The 15,263-nt window shown below is 45.3% G+C and overlaps 1 pseudogene; it reads left to right on the forward strand.

Annotated features, from left to right (window-relative positions):
- LOC122545411 (centrosome-associated protein 350-like) overlaps positions 1–15,263 on the forward strand; it is a 1,525,564-nt pseudogene that overhangs the window by 1,425,826 nt on the left and 84,475 nt on the right.

A 15,263-nucleotide genomic window follows, 5' to 3' on the forward strand; every position in this document is an offset into this window, starting at 1 on the left:
AAACCCAGTCTAACTCGTCTTTCCTCATAGGAAAGACTTTCAATCCCAGGAACATCCTGGTAAATCTCCTCTACACCCTCTCCAGTCCAATCACATCCTTCTGACAGTGTCATGACCAGAACTGTACACAGTATTTCAGATATGACCTAACCAATACTCTGTAAAGTAACAACAAGACTTCCTTGCTCCTATTCTACACCCTGGCTAATGATGGCTAGCATCCCATGTGCCTTCTTCACCACCCTGTCTAGCTGTGCTGATACCTTCCGGGATCGATGGAGTTGTACACCAAGGTCCCTTTGTTCCTCACTATTCCCAAGGCACATAAGAACATAAGAACTAGGAGCAGGAGTCGGCCTTCTGGCCCTTCAAGCCTGCTCCGCCATTCAATAAGATCATGGCTCATCTTTTCATGGACTCAGTTCCCCTTACCCACGCTCTCACTGTATCTCTTAATTCCTTTACTGTTCCAAAAAAAATCTTAGCTTTGAAAACGTTTACTGAAGTAGCATCGACTTCTTCATTGGGCAAGGAATTCCAGAGATTTATGATCCTGTGGGTGAAGAAGTTCCTTCTCAATTTGGTCCTAAAACTGTTCCCCCTAATTTTGAGGCTCTGCCCTCTTGTTTTAGTTTCACCTACCAGTGGAAACGTCCTATGTCTTATCTATTCTCTTCATTATTTTATATGTTTCTGTAAGATCCCCCACCCCCCTCATTCTTCTACGTTCCAATGAATATATCCCAGTCTACTCAGTCTCCCCTCATAAGGCAACCCTCTCAACTCCGGAATCAACCTAGTGAACCTCCTCTGCACCCCTTTGTGTGCCAGTACATCCTTTCTCAAATAAGGACACCAAAACTGCACACAGTACTCCAGGTGTGGCCTCTTCGCACCTTGTACAGCTGCAACATAACCTCCCTGCTTTTTAAACTCAATCCCTTTAGCAATGAAGGACAAAATTCCATTTGCCTTCCTAATTCCTTGTTGTACCTGCAGACCAACCTTCTGTGATCCATGCATAAGGACACCCAAGGCACATATTTTTCATTGTGTATATCCCTCCCTTATTAGACCTCCCAAATTGGATCATCTTACACTTATCAGGATTAAATTCCATCTGCCATTGCTCTGCCCAATTACCAGCTGATCAATATCAGACTGTAGCCTGAAACCCGGTGATCCAAGATGGCAGCAGAGTAGGACACTTCAGACCGAGTTCATCTGCTCCGTCTGTTTCCTTTTCTTCTTTCTATTCCACCTTTTTTGTTTTTCTTTTGTCCTTCTCTCTTTTCTTTCCCAGCTCAGATGCCTGGCATCCAACCCAGTGCAGACCCAGTGATGTGTCCTATCAGCTTGGTGTGGCAGTGTCCTGGCCTGTCAGGGTGACTTCCCAGCCTGGTGAGTCAGACTCTTGGTCAGACATGATGGTCTCTCAGTTCAATGTGGTGACCTCTTGGCCCAGCATGCTGGTCTCTCAGACCAGCGTGATTGACTCTCGGCTGAGTGTGGTGATCTCTCAGTGGCCCAGTTTGGTTGTCTCCAGGCCCACAAGGTGGTCTTTTGCTGTATATGGTGGTCTCTCGGCCCAGCATGGCCTCAGCGTGGACTTCCACTCTTGAGGTGATGACTCAAAGTAAATGATCCCAAGGTAGCTAAGCGCTTCAGAAATACTGTAATGTTTGAACTTGCAGATTTATTTTTTTATTTTCTTCTTGAAACTGAAAAGGTCTGAAAAGTGTAACTTTTAACTTTAATCATTCTTGCTAAATTGCTCTTGAGATTCTGTACCTAGGTCCTTGGACCTAAGATGGCACCTTGTGAGGCGACATGACATACCATTCACTGTAATCCTATACATTTGTATGTGAGTACATGTGACAATAAACTAAAATAAAAATCAAACCAATATCAAAAACACCACCAATTTATGTGGCATCTAAAAGCTTTCTAATTATACAATCACATCCAATTTGTTACAAACAGAAAGGGTCCAAGCCCCAATCCCTGTAATGCACCGCTGGCCACAGACTTCCAATCACAATACAACCCTCCACCATCACTGCTTGCCTCATTTTTGGAAGCCATGTTTGGATCCAATTTGCCAACTTGCCTTTGATCCCATGGGCTCTTACCATCTGGACCAGCCTTCCATGTGGGGCCTTGGTCAATCAAATCAATTCTGGCATCCCTACCTCTCCAAGTATTGGTTAATCCTGTACTTCAGGATTTTTTCTAATAATTTCCCTCACACTGACATCAGACTAACCGGTCTGGAATTGCCTGGCCTATCCCTGCTGTTCTTCTTGAACAAAGGAACCACATTGACAATCCTCCAGTCTGGCACTTCACCTGTGGCCAGCGAAGTATTAATCAAGGAAAAGGCAATCAAACTTTCAAGAAAATGAAATGGAAAATACAGTTAAGTTAAACCTAAAGGTGCGATAGAGAAATGAACCCCTTTTCCCCGTGCTTTGAGAACTATAAATCAATAACATTCAAACAGAAAGGATTTTATTTTGCTGTGTGTTTTGAAATCTTTTGAATTTGTGTTTTCTGTTAGTATGTTTTATTTTATCTTTATTTGGATTGTGTAAGGAGGTCTTATTACTAAATCTAAATCATCAGCATTGTGCGCTTATGCTCCATAGATGCTGCAGACCAACTGCATTTCTTCAGCAGTTTCTGTTTGTGTTGCAGTCTGAGATCTGTGTTGTCCAATAATACCAGCAGTTGGGATGGGAATAGTTGGCTAGCATCATGATTGTCACTCTAATTAGAAATTGGTACTTTGCCTTTGATCCAACAAATCCTTATGCTGTCTTTCACATCTGTCAGGGGAATGGGAACAAAATGAGGAGGTCAGTGGGCAGTAAGGAGGTAGTAATTAAAGCCTATAAGGAACTAGATAATGAAGTCAGTGTGATTAAGAGGAAGAAGAGGCAGGGAGCAGATGAGGAACGCAAAGGAACAGGTGGTCTGAGGTGCATTTGTTTTAATGCAAGAAGTGTAGTAGGTCAGGCAGAGGAATTTAGGACTTGGATTAGTATCTGGGAGTATGATGTTATTGCTATGACTGAGACATGGTTGAGGGAAGGGCAAGATTGGCAACTAAATATCCCAGGATATAGATGCTTCAGGTGGGATAGAGAGGGAGCTAAAAGGGGTGGAGGAGTTACATTACTGGTCAGAGAGTTACATTACTGGTCACAGCTGTACTGAAGGAGGACTCGAGCAGTGAGACAATATGGGCAGAGCTCAGAAATAGGAAGGATGTGATAACAATGTTGGGGCTCCCAACAGCGAGCGTGGGATAGCGGTACAAATATGTAAACAGATTAAGGAAAGATGTAGATGCAACAGGGTGGTGGTGATGGGAGATTTTACCTTTCTCAACATTGACTGGGATTCACTGGGAGTTAGAGGTTTAGATGGAGCAAAATTTGTAAGGAGCATCCAGGAGAGTTTTATAGAGCCGTATGTAAATAGTCCAACTCAGGAAGGGGCCATACTGGACCTGGTGTTGGGGAATGAGCCTGGCCATGTGGTTAAAGTTTCAGTAGGCGATTACCTTGGGAACAATGATCACAATTCCGTAAGTTTTATGCTCATGGACAAAGACGAGAGTGGTCCTAAAGGAAGAGGGCTAAGCTGGGGGAAGGCCAACTATAGCAAAATTCAGCAGGCGATGGGCAATGTAGGTTGGGAGCCGCAGTCTGAAGGTAAATCCACATTTGATATGTGGGAGGCTTTTAAAAAGAGGTTAATTAGAGTGCAGGACAGACATGTTCCTGTGAAAATGAGGGATTGAAATGGCAAGATTAGAGAATCCTGATTAACATGTGAAATTGTGAGACTGGCTAAGTGGAAAAAGGATGCATACATAAGGTCTAGGTGGCTGAAAACAGATGGATCTTTGGAAAACTATCAGGAAAGTGGGACCAATCTGAAATAGAAAATCAAAAGGGCTAAAAGGGGTCATGAAATATCATTACCAAACAGGGTTAAAGAAAATCCCAAAGGCTTTTATTCGTATATAAGGAGCAAGGTGGTGAAGAGAGAAAGGGTTGGCCCACTCAAGGACAAAGGAGGAAAGGTAGGCGTGGAGTCAGAGAAAATGGGTGATATTCTTAATGAGTACTTTGTGTTGGTATTCACCAAGGAGAAGGAAATGATGAATGTTGTGGTTAGGGATTGATGTTTGATTACTCTCGGTCAAGTCAGCACAGGGAGGGAGGAATTTTTAGGTATTCAAAAAGGCATTAAGGTGGACAAGTCCCCAGGCCCAGATGGGAGCTATCCCAGTTTACTGAGGGAAATGAGAGAGGAAATAGCTGGGGCCTTGTCGCAAACTTGAACACGGGTGAGGTCCCAGAGAACTGGAGAATTTCTTATATTGTCCCCTTGTTTAAGAAGGGTAGCCAGGATAATCCAGGTAATTATAGACCAGTGGGCCTGACACCAGTGGTACGGAAGCTGCAGGAAAAGATACTGAGGGATAGGATAAATGTACATTTGGAAGAAAATAGACAATCAGTGATAGGCAGTATGATTTTGTGCAGGTAATGTCATGTCTCAGCAACTCAATAAAATTATTTGAAGAAATGACAAAACTGATTGATGAGGGAAGGGCTGTAGATGTCATATACATGGACTTCAGTAAGGTGTTTGATCAGGTTCCCCATGGTAGCCTGATGAAAAAATTGAAGTCACATGGGGTCCAGGGTGTTCTAGCTATATGGATAGAGAACACGTTGGGCAACAGGAGACAGAGAGTAATAGTGGAAGGGAGTTGCTCAAAATAGAGAACTGTGACCAGTGGTGTTCCACAGGGATCCGTGTTGGGACCACTCTTATTTGTAACATGCACAAATGATCTGGAGGAAAGCATAGGTTGACTGATTATTAAGTTTGCAGATGATACTAAGATTGGTGAAATAGCAGGTAGTGGAGGGGTTTGTCAGAGAATACAGCAGAACATAGATAGATTGGAGAATTGGGCAGAGAAACAGACAGATGGAGTTCAATCTGGTCAAATGTGAGGTGATGAATTTTGGAAAATGCAATTCCAGAGTGAACTATATGGTAAATGGAAAGCCCTGGGGAAAATTGATGTACAGAGAGGTCTGGGTGTTAAGGTCCATTGTTCCCTGAAGGTGGCAATGCAAGTCAATAGAGTGGTTAAAAAGGTAGATGGCATGCTTTCCTTCATCGGACAGGGTACTGAGTACAAGAGTTGGCAGGTCATGTTAAAATTGTATCGGACTTTGGTTCAGCCACATTTGGAAAACTGTGTAGAATCCTGGTCACCACATTATCAGAAGATTGTGGATACTTGGGAGAGTATGCAAAGGAGGTTCATCAGAATTGAGGTATGGAGGGCATTCGTTATAAAGAGAGGTTTAGTAGATTAGGATTATTTTCAATGGAAAGATGAAGGTTGAGTGGGGGCCAGTTTGAGGTTGATAAAACCTTGAGAGGTGTAGACAGGATGGATAGCAAGAAGCTTTTCCCCGGGATGCGGGACTCAATGACCAGGGGTCATGAGTTCAAGGTGAGAGGGGAAAAGTTTAAGGGAGATATGCATGGAAAGAGGGTGGTAGGTGCCTGGAATATGTTGCCAGTGGAGATGATATAGTTAGGCATGACAACCTCATTTAAGATGTACCTGGACAGATACATGAATGCGCAGGGAGCAAAGGGATACAGATCCTTGGGAAATAGGTCTCAGGTTTAGATAGAGGATCTGGATTGGCGCAGGCTTGGAGGGCCAAAGGGCTGTTGCTATGCTGTAATTTTCTTTGTTCTTTGTTCTTTGGACTGAGGAAGCTCAGATGAACAGAGCGATCTTTGTGTACTTGTCAGCTGATTCCTGAATGTGGCAAGACAGGTTAACAAAGCAGTTATGAAGGCATATGGGACACTTGCCTTTGTCATTTCAGGTATTGGTTATAAAAGCAGGAGGATATACTGCAGTTAAGCAGAACATTGGTTAGGCCACAGCTGGAGTACTGTGTGCTGTTCAGGTCACCACACTGTAGGAAGGATGTGATTGCACTGGATGGGGTACAGAGGGGAATCACCAGGAAGTTGCGTGGGATGGAATTTCTCAGTGATGAAGAGAAATTGGATCAGCTCGGGTTGTTTTCTTCAGAGCAGAGAAGGTGAAGGGGGGACCTGATCGAGGTGTATAAGGTTATGAGGAGAATGGACAGGGTGGAGAGAAAGCAGCTGTTCTCCTTCGTGGGAGGGTCAATAACAAGTTGGCTCCATTCAATGTGAAAGATAGAAGGTTTCAAGATGTTTTTCATCCAGAGGGTGGTGTGGGTCTGGAATGCACAGCCTGGGAGGGTAGTTGAATTGGGAAGCCTCACAAAATTTAAAAAGTACTTGGAAGAGCAGTTGAAATGTCATAACATTCAAACGATGGGCCTCATGCTGGAAAGTGGGACTGGTGTAGGTTTAGTGTAGTTTGGCTGGTACACAATTAATGGGCTGAAGGACCTCTTCTATACTGTGCGATTTTATGATTATATTGTGTGCAGTTTTGGTCTCTTTATCTGTGGAAGGATGTTCTGGCTGTGGAGGGAGGGCAGCGAAGGTTTACCAGACTGATTCCGGGGATGACAGCACTTAGATCTGAGGAGAAACTGGATTAGTTAGGACTATAATCACTGGAGGTTAGAAGATTGAGAGGAATCACTTTGAAACCTGTAAAGTCCTAACAAGACAAGACCGGAAAAACACAGGAAGGATGTTCCTGATGACTGGGGAATTCAGAACCAGGAATTACAGTTTACAGAAAAGGGAAAGGGCATTTCAGACTGAGATGAGGAGACATTTCTTTAGCCAGAGACTGGGAAGCTAGTGGAATATTCTGTCACAGAAAGCAGTTGAGACCAAAACATTAAATAGTTTCATGAAGGAGATAGGTATTGTTCTTAGGACGAAAGGGACTAAAGGTTACGGGGAGAAAATGGGAACAGGGGATTAAGTTGGATGATCAGCCATGGTCATATTGAATAGCAGAGCCCACTCGAAGGGCTGAATGGCCTCCTCCTGCTCCTAGTTTCTTTGTTTCTATGTTTGAGAGACTGTTCATAAACATGGAAACATATGGGATTATAGAATCATCGAGTCCTACAGCACAGAGACAGGCCCTTTGGCCCAAACTGGACCGTGCTGACCAAAATGTCCATCCACACTAACCCTATTTCCCTTCACTTGGCCCATATCCTTCAAATTACATACTATCTATGTATTTGTCCAAATGCCTTTTACATGTTGTTAATGCACCCGCCTCAATCACTTCGACTAGCAGCTCACTCCATATGTGTACCACCCTCTGTGTAAAAATGTAGCCACTCAGGTTCCCTTTTTCTCTTTCCCCTCTGACCTTAAACCGTTGCCTTATCGCTCTCAATTCCCCAACCCTGGGAAAAAAACTGGGTGCATTCACCCTATCCATGTCTATCATGGCCTTATACACTTCTAAAGGATTCCCCTTCAGTCTCCTACACTCTAAGAAAAGTGTCCCAGCCTGTCCAACCTTTCCCAAAAACTCAGACATTGAAACTTGACAACATCCTTGTAAATTTCTTCTGCACTTTTTCCAGTTGAATAATATCCTTCTTATAACAAGGTGACCAAAACTGAACATAATAGTCCAAGTTCGGCCTCACCAATGTCCTGTACAACTGCAACATAACTTCTCAACTCCCGTACCCAGTGCCCCGACTGATAATGGCCAGAACACCAAAAGCCTTCTTCACTGCCCTGTCTAACTGTGACTCAACTTTCAGAGAACCGTGTACCTGAACTGCAAGATCCCACTGTTCCACAACACTCCTTAAGCCCTACGCAATGAAACCCCGACCTTGATTTAATTTTCTAAAATTCAAGACCTCACACTAATCTACATAAATTTAATTTTCATTTCTCTTCCTACTTCCCCAGCTGATCAAGGTCCTGCCGCAATATCTGATAATTTCCTTGATACCACCTTTTGTAATGTCTTCTGCAAACTTACTAATCATGCCTTACAGATTCTCATCCAAATCATTGATACACATAACAAACAGTAATGGGTCCAGCACCTAGCCCTCAGGCACTCCACTAGACACAGGCGTCCAGTCTGACAAGCATCTTTCCACTATTAACCTCTGCTTTCTCCCATCAAACCAATTGGTGAAAAGTATTTGTCTTATGTCAGGAATTAGTTTGGAGGTAGGAGTCAGAGAGGACGGATAATGTGCGTGTTCTCTAATGACCAAGATGTGGGCAGCACGGTGGCACAGTGGTTAGCACTGCTGCCTCACAGCGCCAGAGACCCGGGTTCAACTCCCGCCTCAGGCGACTGACTGTGGAGTTTGCACATTCTCCCCGTTTCTGCGTGGGTTTCCTCCGGGTGCTCCGGTTTCCTCCCACAGTCCAAAGATGTGCAGGTGAATTGGCCATGCTAAATTACCCGTAGTGTTAGGTAAGGGGTAAAGGTAGGGGTATGGGTGGGTTGCGCTTCGGCAGGGCGGTGTGGACTTGTTGGGCCGAAGGGCCTGTTTCCACACTGTAAGTAATCTAATCTAATGTGAATAGTGGTGTCCCCAGGGATCTGTGCTCAGTTTTGCTCAATGTTTCTCAATGATGTACATAAAGGATAAGAGAGCCATATATCCAAGATTGCTAACCACACTGAGTGAGGCAGCTTGGAGGAGGTCACAGAGATAGGGAAGGTGGAGGACAGGGAGGGAGTTGAGAACAAGGATGAGAATTTGAAAATTGAAGTGTTTCTGGGCCAGGAGCCAATGTAAACATGGGGTGCAGGGGGCTGGTGGAATGGGACTTGGTGCAAGTTGGGATATGGGCAGCAGAATTTGGGATGAGCTCAAGATTATGGAGGGCTGTGACTGTGACGAATTGGAATGATCATGTTTGGAGTTTCAGACATGGCTGAGATTTTCAATGGCTGATCTTTGTGATATGGAGCTCAGATCATTTACATAGATGTGGCCAAGTATTTAACGAGTCTGATTGAGCAGCAGACAGTGCTCAGGGAGAGGGATGGAGTTTATACCAGAATCTGAAGAGGATGGCTTTGATCTTCCCAATATGCTTCACAGTGAGCCTGGCTCCTCAGTCCTGACTGCTCTTAGCTGCTGTGATTGTCACTGATTGGACACTTATTATTAGAGATTCTGACCACAGCAGAAAGCCCCAGTGTAAAAAAGACTGCAAAGACTGTCAGAGTGCAAGGTTGAAACTTCACCAAGAGAGGAAGTGAAAGAAGGAGCTCGGAGCAGCTGGACGTTTGTTACTGAGACGGGAGAAAACTGTGAACTGTCTGCACTCCCTGGAATCTGACAGCACAGGAGGCTGGTTCTGGGATTTGTTTTGCAGAAACAGCACAGTGATGGAAAAAATTGTCAGTCACTCTCTCACAGACACACTCGCCTGCACTCGGAGATCAGAAACAGAATCCAGCAGCAGCTCTGTCTCCAAGCTGTGAAACCTGCACAGAATTGTTCCCTCATTCAGTTTATAACTGGCAGGATAGACCAAGTAGGGGAGGCAACACAGTGGTGTGTACAGTCGGAAGGGAGTTTCCCTGGGAGTCCTCACCATTAACTATGGAATCCATGAAGCCTCATGACAGCAGGTCAAACATGGGGAAGGAAACCTCCTGCTGACTACCACATAGCACCGCCTTCCCCTCCAACCTCAACTGAGCAGTCAGTCCTCCTCCATGTTGAACAACACTTGGAGGGAACACTGAGGGTGGGAAGGATGCAGGATATACCCTGAGTAAGGGACTTCAAAGTCCACCATCAAGAGCTGCTCAGAAGCATCACTACTGAGCAAGGTGGTCAAGTTCCACGTGATTCAGCTGCTAGACTGGACCTGGGGCAGGTGGTGAGGGAACCAACAAGAGGGAAAAACATACTCACTATCACCCTCGCCAATCTGCCTGCTGCTGGTGTGTCTGTCCATGACAGTATCAGTAAGAGTGACCACCGCACAGTCTGTGTGGTGACAAATCCCATCTTCACATTGAGAATACCTTATATTTTGTTGGACAAGAGATACAGGATGTCAGGAAGAACTTTGTTTTTAGCAGCAATTGGTAATGACTTGGAAATTAGTGCCCATTCAGGTGAGGCAGGTGAAGACACTCAGTGATTGCAATGGCAGATTGGATGGACTCTAGATGGAAATAAACCTGCAAGGCTCTGGGGGTCGGGTAGGGGAGGGGGTGGGACTGACTGGATTGCTCCATGAAATGACAGCATTTACCTGACAGGCTGAATGTTCTCCCCCTGTGCTGGAAATAGGACTCACTAAATGAAAGGTTCACAATTAGAGAGTTTGGATGCAGTAAATACAGGACAAATTGTTTCTCCAGGCAGGAGGGTCAGTAACCAGAGGGCACACATTTCAGAAAAGGTCTAAAGAACAAGAGAGAAGATAGGAACATTTTTATCCAGCGAGTTTATGATGACTGTCTGCAAGGTGAGTGGAAGTGGATTCAACAGCAACTTTCAAAAGGGCCTTTGGAGAAATAGCTGAAAAGGAAACAATTGCAGAGTTATACAGGAAGGGCTGGGTAAATGGGACTCATTGGACTCATTTGCCTGTCACAATCGGCCCAGTGACTTCTGTCTGTGTTGTTTAAGAGCTTACACACACTTAGACTCACCTTTACACAAAGACTGGGAAAAACAGACAACCCAGTTTACAGAAGAGTGTTTTCTCAAGCAAAATGCTCTTGAACCAACTCAGGGAACAGGCCAGACTAGATTTACCAGAATAAGTCAGCAAATCAATGGCAAAGCAACAGTGAACCAAAAGTGATGGAAGTGAACAGTATATTCAATAGCACAGCCATCGAGAGGGGGAGGGATGAAGGGCAGGAGGTCAGAGAGCACGCAGTAGTGGTCTGAAGGCTCTGCTGTCAATAGTGGGATGGAGGAAGCAGCAATGGGCAGGAGACCAGAGACAGAAGATGGAAGGGGGAGGGAGGGAATGTGAGTCTGCAGCAGGACACAGAGTGAGGGAGAAGGGAGGCCATGGAGACAATTGGCTGGCAGTGAGGTCAGGGGTCATTCTGGAACAACACATGGTAATACAGGGAAGAGACCACTCCATATCGGACAAGCTGGCATTTATGGAATGTGGTTCAGGAAGCTGGGAGAGGACATTGGAATCATAGATTTAGGAGTTGGGACAAGCAGTAATTAGGGTTTCTGTGCAGATACAGACAATGTGATTGAGATTGAAATAAGAGACATATGTGGTGGACACAATGTCGGTTTTGCAGCTCAGATACTGGACAATCCAGTGGGAAGGAGGCCCATGTTGACTGGTCCTATGGGAAGGTGGCCCATGTATACATCAGCAGAGAGTCATAGAGGTTTACAGCATGGCATCAGGCCCTTCAGCTATACTCATCCATGCCGACCAAGTTTCCAAAACTGAACTAGTCCCATTTGCCTGTGTTTGGCCCAATCCTCTCTAAATCCTTTCTATCCATGTTCCTGTAAAAATGTCCTTGAAATGTAGTAATTGTACTCGCCTCTACCACTTCCTCTGGCAGCTCATTGCACATACACACCAACCTCTGTGTGAAAAGCTTGTTTCTCAGGCCCCATCAAATTCTTTCCTCTCTTGGCTTAAACCTATTCCTTCTAGTACTGGACTCCCCTGCACTGGGGAAAAGACTTTAGTTATTCACCTTATCTATGACCCTCATGATTATATAAACCTCTATAAGGTCACCCCTCAATTTCCTGCATTCCCTGGAAAACATCTCAGCCTATCCATCCTTGCCTTATGATTCAAACTTTCCAATTAATCTTTATTTTACCCAAACCAGTGTAATAACTTCCTTCCTATAGCAGGTTGAGCAGAAATGTACATAATGTCCAAATGTGGCCTTCCCAATGCCTTGTACAGCTGCAACATGATGTCCCAGCTCCTGTACTCCCTGCTTTGACCAGTGAAGGTGAGCGTGCCAAATACCCTCTTCACCACCCTGTCTATCTGTGACACCACTTTCAAGGAACTATGTATCTGTACCCCTCAGTCTCTCTGTTCAACAACACTCACCATGGCTCTACCATTAATTGTGTAATTCCCGCCCTAGTTTGTCTTACCAAAATGCAACTCCTTCCATTTATCGAAATTAAACTCCATCTGGATTTGTTGACCCACTGGCCCAGTTGATCAAGAGACATTCACTCTTGGATAACCTTCTTCCCTGTCCACGATGCCAACAATTTTAATGTCAGCCACAAACTTACTGACCATTCCTGCTATTTTCTCATTCAAATTGTTCATATAAATGATGAACAACAGTGGATCCAGGATCGATTCTTGTGGCAGACGGCTGGTCACTGGCCTCCAGTCTGAAGAACAACCCTCTCTCACCAGCCTCTGCCTCCTACCATTAGGCCAATTTTCTATCCAATTGGCGAGCTCTCCCTGGATCCTATGTGATATAATCTTACTAAACAGTCTACCATGGGGAACCTTGTCTAAGACCTTGCTAAAGTCCATGTAGACAGAGTGTACTGCTCTACCTTTATCTATCTCCGTGATTACTTCTTCATAAACTCAGTCATCTACTCGTCTCCATCGGAAACTCCAGTGAATAGGAGGCCCATGTTTACTGGTCTCTGTTGGAGGTTCCAGCAGGAAGGAAGCCCATGTTTACTGGTCGCTATTGGGTATGGGGTTCAGTTCCTTTCTGTTGTAACTGTGTGATAGTCCAACCCTCATCCCAGTGAAACAGCCTGACTCAGAGACTCATCATGGAAGTGGAAGGAAAGGGAAAAGGATTGGAACATGTTGTGAATGTACAGGTTGGGTCAGTGGGTCAGAGTCTGTCCTGTCCCTCCAGCTCACACTGATGGCCTGAGGATCTCCTCTCTCTGCTGTGCCTTCATGGAATGAGCTTTGTGTCCAAACCAGTCCCCAGTGAGAATAGGCCAACAGCACAGAATTGCCTTTCTTTTGACAAGAATCTGTCCATCTTCCTGAGCGAGGCCAAACCCTGGTCAATGTGGGAAATGGGGAGTTACTCCAGGAAAATACATCCTTCTGGGGTCAAGGGTTAATGTCCATTAGTGGTGCAGAGCAGAGGGAGATTTATCCTGCATTCAACTGGCACCGCCCAGGACACTGTCAGAAAGAGAGAGAAGCGAGACAGAGAGAGAGAGAGCGAGAGAGTTTGTGTGTGTGTGTGCACGCGCATGCAAGAGAGAGAGAGAGAGAGAGATCGGGGGATAGAGGGAGGAGCATCTGAGACAGTTTGAGATATGTGAGGGGACCAAGAGAGAGGTAGAGGGAGATAGAAATGGTGAGGTTGAGGGATAGAGAGAGAAACAAGATGTGACTGAGAGGCATGGAGAGAGAGAAAGAGACAGGATGGGTGTGATACCAAGAGTGAAGGGAATCAAGAGAGAGAGGTTAGGGTTGAGTGTGTGTGTGTGTGAGAGAGAGAGAGAGAGAGAGAGAGAGAGATATGAGTATGGTTAGAGACAGAATGCCAGAAAGGGAGGGAGAGAGACTGTCGATTGGGATGCAGAGAGTGTGGGAGAGAAACAGAGGGAGGAATAGAGAGGGGCAGATAACATTTGGATGCTTTCAATTATAGCGAGAGATGGAGTGAGTGACGGAGACAGAGAAAGATGCAGAAATAGAGATTATGAGACGGAGTGAGGAACTGTGACTGAGTTGGAGGGAGTGGCTTTGAGACAGAGAAAGAGAATATGAAAGAGATTAACAGTGGGGGAGAGAGAGATAGAGGTAGAGAGAAAGAAGTGTAAGGTGTGAGTCAGAAAGGGAGATAGAGAGAGAGATAGAGAAAGAGAGAGAGAGAGAGAAGAGGACAGGTCCTGGTCACCACATTCTGGGAAGGAGGTGATTGTATTTGAGAGGGTACGGGGAGATTTCCCAGAATGCTGCCTGAATGTGAGCTTTGAGATAAGATTAGAAAGGTTGGGGTTGTTTTCCTTGGAGCAGTGAAGGCTGAGAGGGGACCTGATAGAGGGGTATAAGATTATTTGGGGCAGTGATAGTGTGGGTAGGAAGGCACTTTTTACATGAGTAAAGGACTCAGTCACCAGGGACCGAGATTGAAGGCAACACAGACATGGACACATAGAAACTCGGAGCTGGAGCAGGCCATTTCGCCCTTTGAGCCTGCTCTGTCATTCAGTATGATCATGGCTGACCCTCTCTCTCAAAGCTATACTCCTGCTTTCTCCCCATTCCCTTCATGCTGTTAAAATGCAAAACAATTATCTCTCTCTTTTTCTTGAATATATTCAGTGGTAGAGAATTCTACAGGTTGACCACCCTCTGAGTGAAGAAATGTTTCCTCATCTCAGTCCTAAATGGTCTATCCTGTATCCCCCTGAGACTGGGTCCCCTGGTTCCAGACTCACCAACCAGGGGAAACCTCCTCCCTGCCCAGCCCTGTTAGAATTTTATATGTTGCAATCAGATTCCATCTCATCCTTCTGAACTCGAGTGAGTCCAGGCCCAGTCAAGTTGGAGAGTGAGAGGAGAATTGAGGAGAAATGTTTTCACCCAGAGGGTGGTGGGAGTCTGGAACTCACTGCCTGAAAGGCTGGTTGACTCACAAACTCTCGTGACATTGGAGCAGTGTTTAGATATTCCCTTGTGTTGCTGTAACCTCCAGGGTAAGGAGCCAAGAGCTGGTGGATGGGATTAGTGTCATCAGATCACTGTTGACCAGCACAGACGCAATGGGCCAAATGGCCTCATTCAGTGCTGTTCACATCAATGACTGTCTGAGACAGTGAGAAAGAGACAGAGAGAGAGAGAAGAGGAAGTGTGAGGGGCTGACGTGGCTCTCTCTGCCTGATGCCATTTACATACTGAGGAACACCCAGTCAGACTCTCACAGGCTGCAGCTTTATAAAGCAGAGCCCAGTGAAGGGAGAGTTTATCAGGAACCAGGCACAGGGACAGGAGCACACACCATGATTTCATACATCCAGCTGATCTGGCCCCTGGCATTCTGTGTCGCAGGTACAAATCTCTCTCCTTCCACCTTGAATTTTTAGCTGCTCTCCATTTCTCTTCAATTCCACTGACTTGTGATTGAAGGAAAAATGCTGAAACCGGAGGAAAGCTCAGTGTCTCCAACAATCTCTCATTTGACATGCTCTTTCTGTGACAGTTTTGACTTCACTGGGTTTCTCTCTGACCCCTCAGGTATCAGTGGGGACATCACAATGACC

Source organism: Chiloscyllium plagiosum, unplaced genomic scaffold, assembly GCF_037043375.1.
Source record: "Chiloscyllium plagiosum isolate Xiang-an unplaced genomic scaffold, Cpla_swu_hap1 HiC_scaffold_9, whole genome shotgun sequence".
Taxonomy (NCBI): domain Eukaryota; kingdom Metazoa; phylum Chordata; class Chondrichthyes; order Orectolobiformes; family Hemiscylliidae; genus Chiloscyllium; species Chiloscyllium plagiosum.